The sequence below is a fragment of the Alnus glutinosa genome, chromosome 4, assembly GCF_958979055.1.
Source record: "Alnus glutinosa chromosome 4, dhAlnGlut1.1, whole genome shotgun sequence".
Lineage (NCBI taxonomy): Eukaryota > Viridiplantae > Streptophyta > Magnoliopsida > Fagales > Betulaceae > Alnus > Alnus glutinosa.
Window position 1 is genome coordinate 23,303,312 of NC_084889.1, and position 7,280 is coordinate 23,310,591.

Sequence of the window (7,280 nt, forward strand, 5' to 3'; positions counted from 1 at the left end):
CAAGCATTGTGGGAACACTCTTTAAGAAGGAATCCAAATTCATTGTCATGGAACAAAGTGATAAGGAATATTCTCCTTCATGTAGATTTAATGGGAATGATTATCATAAAGCTCAGGCTCGAGTGTTTCAGTCGGATTTATTGAAACTTCATTTTGTACAAGGTGAGATGAAATCTCACAGTGTACTAAATGGATAATCATGTAATTAAATCAGGTTACCAAGAAAAAAGAGGTAGTGAACAAAGTGACAATGTATAGACTTTGGTTCGACTACGAAATGATTCCATGGAGGGGTAATATGTGATTAATAATCAAATAAGTACGTCATGGGAATTAATTGATTAAAATCAAATACTCTTTAGAATTCAGTCACAATCATTTAGTGGAATTAATTGTGAATAATGGCGTCGCGTGACATGTCAGGGTAAACATGGTCAAGGGCCTATTGGAACTAAAAGTATTTTTCCTTAGGTCCCTCTTCGAGCAGATGTAAATTGATTATTTTGAAATTGGGCCTCGGTTATTCATTTATTTATTTGGTTGTCTTATTTTATAAAAGCATTGGCGAAGAGATTTATAATCTAAGTTGGTAATTATTTTGGAGAAGATTGGGCTTAGGAATTAAATAATGCTTTGGCCTCAGGTATTTAATTCTTATAGGCTTAGGAATGAGCTTTGGGCTCAATGGATTTAATCCTAGAGGCTTAAACAAAGATAAATGAGCATTGGGCTTAAGGGATAAAACCCAAGTCTAAGCATATGGGCTAGAAGAATGGTCTAGGGATTAGGAGCATAATTTATATAAATCATCGAGGGAATGATCTCTTACTTGCTTTTTACACTATCGTTTTGATCTTGTGCATTTGCGAGTAAAACGTAGATTTATTTACCTATTTATTTAGGTAGATATTTGCACAATAAGTTTTTGGTGCCGTTACTGGGGATTGTGTTAAATTGTGTTTTGAAAAGTGTTTCCTTTTATTTTAGTTATTTGTGTTTATGTTCATCTTTAAAAAAAAAAAATGAATTCTAATATGTTTTTCTAGATTTTTTGCATAATTTAGATTCTGGTTTGCAGTAGCTGTGCTCGATCGCACCTCTTCTAGACAGCAGCGTTGAAGCTATTGTCAACTACTACAATATTTTATGTGTAATGTCCAAGACATTATTTGAGTATTTAAAAAGTGAATTAGATTGAGTATATGATTAGAGTTAGCCAAATGGCAAGAAAAAACTTAGGAAACACAGAAAAACAAGTTTTGGGAAGTCGTGTCAAGACAGGCATGGGACGTGAGACAGGATGCAAGTTCCCGATTGTGAAAATTCATTCTCTTTGGGTTGTGTCCAGACAGGCATATCCTGTGCCTGGAAACGAGTTACAAAATGTTATCGTGTTCGGACAGGCACTTATCGTGTCTGGAGACCACACGATATAAAAGCGAAAATGAGTCTTTTTGGCTCATTTTTCTAGAACTTTGTCACCCCTCACTCATTTTCTCTTTGGGATTTTCATTTTAAACCCCCATTTCTTGAGGAGTCAAGCCCCAAAACTTAAACCTAACACCAGGAACGTGATCTTCACGAAGAGATCTAAGTTTTGATCGATTAGTTTGAAGTAATTTCGAAAACCCTTGTCTCTTGAGATTTTGGGTCGATTCTTGAAATATTGAGTTTAATCTTTCATTATACTTTAGGATTTGCATGTTTTGGAGCTTCCTAAACTACCTCCTAGCTTCGGGTTTTGTTTTGGTGAATTTTTGTAAGTTTCCAAAACCCTAGCTTTTTGGGTATTTATTTAAGTTGTGATTTCAAGTGTCTAACCCTAAGTAAATCTTAGGAGTTAGTATTATTTTTCTTTGGGTAGCTGATTGGAACCCTAGAAATTCTATGGGTTTTCCATGGGTCTAGCTCTTGAGTAATTTAAGAGCTAAATGTGAGTCTAATATTTGAAACTGCTTATATTTGTGCAACGTATTGATTTCAGTGATACATTGCGAGTCGTTGTCTAGGAATCCATATGTTGAGCCCAATATCTGCGCAACAAAGGTGAGTATTCTACTTACTGAGAAAAGATACTATATTTTATGTAGTTTATAGAAATGCTAATGGTATGCTTTGAAAAATTAAATGACTTCTAATTTAACCGTATGTGTGCAACGTGTAACAAAATAATGTAATTGTGGAATTTAAAGAACACAATTATTTTGTTAACGAAGTGAAAACTCAATTAAAAGAAAAATCACTTCGAGGCAGCCAAACCCAGGAAATCTACTAACAAAAGACTAAGCTAGTACATAGACAATAACACTCACATACCCGATGCAGCGATTGTATCTAGCACTCTAACACTTAACTCAACGTGAATACTTCCCAACCAAGTCTCCTACTTGAAGGGGTCTTCTATGGATTCCTTTACCTTAGCACTCCTCCCTAAGGTAGACTTCAATTAAGAGCACAGCAACAACATACAACGGCAACGGCTTGAGAGCTAGAGGATCTTCAAAATTTCTCCCTAAAATATACTCTCTTAGCTATGAAGAATTCAATACCGAATTATGTAAATTGTACATGCCTAGAGGCCTCTATTTATAGGTTACAGAAGACCTAAATTGACACTGATTCAGTTTTCTCTAGGTGGCGTCTGGATGCAAGCTGAGGCCGTTCGAACTGATAATTGTGCAACCGGCTTTTCATAACGCGTTTCACACTCTCCATATTAAGGCCATGCCCGGAAGGTGTTGCCCTAGCATCTGGACGGTTGTACTTCTGCTGCACTTAAATACCATAATAAAGACCGTGTCCGAATGGTGTTGCCCTGACGTTTTGATGGTTGCAATTCATCTCCACGGCTTGCCTTATCAAGGATAGCGTCCAGACGGTGTTGCCCTATCGTTCGGACGAATGCAACTGTCTTCCCATATTTGTCTTTGAGAAGGAAATTCGATTTCTTGTCGAACTCTGATGAGCGTCTGGACGCATTTCCGCAACGTCCGAACAAATGCAACCTTGAAGAGTTTGAATCTTCTAGACACTGATGGGTGTCCGGACGAAAGCTTGGGATTTGACTTCTTTGACTTCTTTGACTTGGAATCCGCACAGAATCTTCTTTGGACATCTTGAACTGCTTTTCTGACATGAAGACTTCGAAAAAAACTACATCCCCGATATTGTAGCAACATTACATAATAGTGATTTTGTCAAACAGAATGCAGCCAACACAAACTAACATGCTTGTTTTGATTCGAACCGACAATATGTTGATTATATGTGTTTAAGTGTCTTTATTACTTTTAATTATGTTGAGATATGATGATGATATTTAAGTGATTTGAGATATGAATATGAAAGTATGATTTGAATTGTGTTTTGATGAAGTTTTATGTGTTTTAAATGACAAGTATGAAAGTATGGATTGAAGCATGCTTGATTGAGTTTTAAGTATGATGAGAATGAAATGTGATTTATTCAATTTTTGTTGAGAAAATGACTGATGAAATGGTTATGATTTATAAAAGAAGTATGTGTTGAAAGTATGAACATGAAAGTAAATGTAAGATGATATAAGCATGATAACATGAGCATATGAAGGACCACTAAGCGTGTGTTCCCTTTGGCACTGGGTTGTGAAAGACCACTGGGCGTGCGCTCTTTCTATTTGGCTAGAGCGCATTGACGAGTTTTCATGCTTGATGTATATATGCCTATGAGATTGAATGGGACAGTACATGTAACACCCTATATTTTTAGATATTGAATTTAATATCTTAAAATAGGATTTAAGGCCTAATAATAGGAATAATATACATATGAATATTTGTGGAATAAATATTCATTTATTAAGAAGCTTTTATAATTTTAGTTTAATAAAAGTTCAAACGGATCTTAAACTTTGGAACGATGGTAACAAGGTAAAACGAACTCCGTTTTGGTTGATTCAAAAGCCAGAACGCTCGTCTTGGAGTCCTCTATCTACCTATAAAGTTTCATAGAAATCTAATTTTTGTAGGTTTACCGAAACTGTCCGTGAACTTACTGCCCCTGGACTAGACAGCATGTATGTGTGGTAGCCCAAGATTCCGCCACGTCACCTATTAATTTTCTGATTTTTTCTTGAGTTGACAAGTGTCCATTCTTGTCTTGTATGGTAGTTTAATAGTTACTATAACGTCAAGTAAATATTTAAGGATAAAATTACCTAACTATAGGATAAGGTTACTAAGATAAGGATATTTTATGAGTAATGATTATTATTCATTTTGGATAAGAGATGAGTCACTCTTAGTTATAATTAATATTCCTTTTAGATGGGTGAGTTACCTATGCTAAGTGAAGCCCTCTTCTACGCACATAACTCACTACCTTTTATCTTCCCTTATGTTTTCTTGTGATGAGTCATAGTATAATCATTGATATTCCTTGAAGAAAAGAAATCTTATCTTTTAGAAATGATTCCCTTTCCATTTGGTTAAAATCCGGCCCTTGATGCTTTGGTGTTGTCTTGATCTTCACCTTTCTACGTTCTTCTCTCATTTCCTTGATTTTTATCTAAAGTGATCATTACTAGAATAACTCATCATGATATTCTAAATGCTTTCACACTTGAATGTATTGTTTTGAAAGCTTAATCCGTGATATCTTTTCTAACAAATCATCATTGCTTGATGACTCATAGCAACACCTCATCTACCCATGTGCAAAACTCTCAACCATTGATCCAAACTTAATGCTTAAGAAACTCTCCCAACCATTAGATGAAAATTGAAGAAAATAGATATTTGGAAAAGGTGATGATTACTTGATGACTCATAAACTTGTTCTCCAAGTTGATTCCTAAGCCATTAGATGAGATTATGGTGGAAAAATCTTGGCCATTCATTCTTTTACAAAAGGATGGCTCCTCTCACAAATCGCATCTTCTTCTTCTCTTGGAGAAATTCTCCCAAATCTCTCTCTTGGTTCTCTCTTCTCTCTCTTTCGGTTCAAGCAAAGAGAAGAACTTTCTTCTTCTTGTTTGGAGTCTCATGGCTAGCGGTGTGGAAAACTGGGAAGAATATTTTCCCTTTGTAAACAAGATCCTCTCCTACTTCCTTCACTCGGCCAACACTAGGAGAAGTTCTCTCCATTTCTCTCTTTCTCTTCCTCTTGGGTGCCTTGCAACAAAGAGGAAAGAAGATCTCTCTCATCTCTCTCGGGTTTTCGTTAAGGTAAGAATCTCTAAGATCCTTTTTACGTTATCTCTTGATTTTTTGAGAAGAAGGAAAATGAATAGATAAGAACAAGGAAAGACGTGCTAAGGATAGTAAAACGGATTAAGAAACAAAATGAATAATGTGTTTTAAGATTATGTATTTTACAAAATATCCTAAAAAGATATTTTAGATATTTTGAGATATTTTACAAAATATCCTAAAAAGATATTTTAGATATTTTGGATAAGATTCCTATCCTTTTATGTTATAAGTTATGTTTTAAAATAAGGTTTTCAAAGCGAAGTGATTGAAGTATAAATCATATTGTTGTGATGCCCAAGTAAAAAGAATCATTTTTTGTAAAAATGGTATTTTGGTAATTTTGATAGAAAAGGGCCTTTTGGTCATTTTAATAAATGTTGTTATAATGCCCGTATTAAATATATGTCATTATACTGAATTGATTTTATATGCCATTACTACGTCAAAATAATAATGGGATTAAGAAATTAGAGATAGGTATAGGGTTAAATTGTGTGTTTGGTGAATTATACTAATTCACTATTATTTGGATATAATTATATTACAGTGAGCATTTATCTGTGAACACTTTCTGTAGCAGGGAAGAACTGTAAGTATTTCTAAAATACTTACTGAGTGATTCTGTTTTGATAATGTGATGATTTCTACTTCATTTAATTGTATGCATAGGGATTGTATATTGCATATTGTTAATAATTCTGATGCAGGTTAATAACAAGTTGGTTGTTGGGATGACTAATGGACAGGCATACCGCCTGTGCGAAAAACAATAATAAGTACAAGTTGGTTGTTGTGATGGTCAATGTGGTAGGCAAGTTATGGCTACTTAATTGACTGTCGGGATGGTCAATGTACTTGGTTGTTGAGATGACCAATGTACTAAGTATGCTACTTTGACTACTAGTGCGAAAAAGCTAAGAAAAACATGGCAAGGGAGTCTGTGCTCTAATAATTAGCTGCTTAAACGATCGGGAATTTAATGGCCCTGGTGTGAGAGGAGTGCATAAGAAAGTAATTAAGATTTTGTATATAAAATTGTCATCACCTCATATGTTGCATTGTATATAGTTAAGTAAATCAGTATGTTATTATATTATTGAGAACAAAGTGACTCACTTTATTACAGTATGGGATTGTGGTGATAACCACAATCACATATATGATTTTGCAGGGCAGAAGACATATCAGAATGCTGGGATTTTTATTTATAAGTAGGACTTTTATGATTTTTAGTTGATATGTAATAGTTTACATTATGTAGATCAATAATAACTGCGTATTTGTTAAGTGCCGCATGTGGCACATATGTTTACTGCTTTGAGTGTATTTCTTAGGTAAAGACAAGTTATGCTTATTTATTGAAGTATTTTAGTCAGCTCAAAGTGTGATTGTGTCAATTCCTAAGTTTTTAAAAGAATAATATATTCCGCTGCTAATTTATACTCTGAGGACGTCATTGATGATGTCATAACGATACGTGAAAATCGAAATTTTCACTTACGCCTTTTTGTAAGAGGCGGGTCATTACAGAACATATGTATAAGTTTATGGCTAGTCTACATAAATGTTTTAAAGGCACTAAGCTTGATTGTGCTTAGATACTTTTGTTTCCTAAAAATTTGGAAATGCCTATATCTTTGTATAGTTATTTTTGATGCCATATGTTTTCTGCCTAGGTGCCTGTATGCTGGTATTTCCCAAAGTTTGGAAAGCTAGTATACGTACATAGCTGAGCCACTTAGTATAAAAGTAATATGTTGTAGATGGGCTTGTATATATGCAATTCCAAGCGGTAGATTGGAATGCTTATATATGTTCACAGCTACATAGTATACTTTCACTTGTTTCTAAAATATCGGTGTTTACCTTATTAGTTATGATAAGTTTTCACGCGACGAATTTTCCTAACTATAAATAGTAGCTGTTATTGTAAATGAATGAAAAAAAAAAATGTCAGTTCTATGCGAAAACTTACTTAGTATTATACTGCTGAGATGGTGAACTCATACCTTCACTTATACGGATGTGGTTGTCACCACTACTGTATAG

The 7,280-nt window shown here is 34.4% G+C and overlaps 1 long non-coding RNA gene across 1 annotated transcript; it reads left to right on the forward strand.

The window, feature by feature from the left end:
* The first annotated feature begins 4,934 nt into the window (after nt 1-4,934).
* On the forward strand, nt 4,935-6,502 carry LOC133865542 (uncharacterized). Its single transcript, XR_009899770.1, has 3 exons — nt 4,935-5,204; nt 5,779-5,820; nt 6,358-6,502. It is a non-coding gene; the product is annotated as an uncharacterized LOC133865542 (long non-coding RNA).
* The last annotated feature ends 778 nt before the right edge of the window (nt 6,503-7,280 follow it).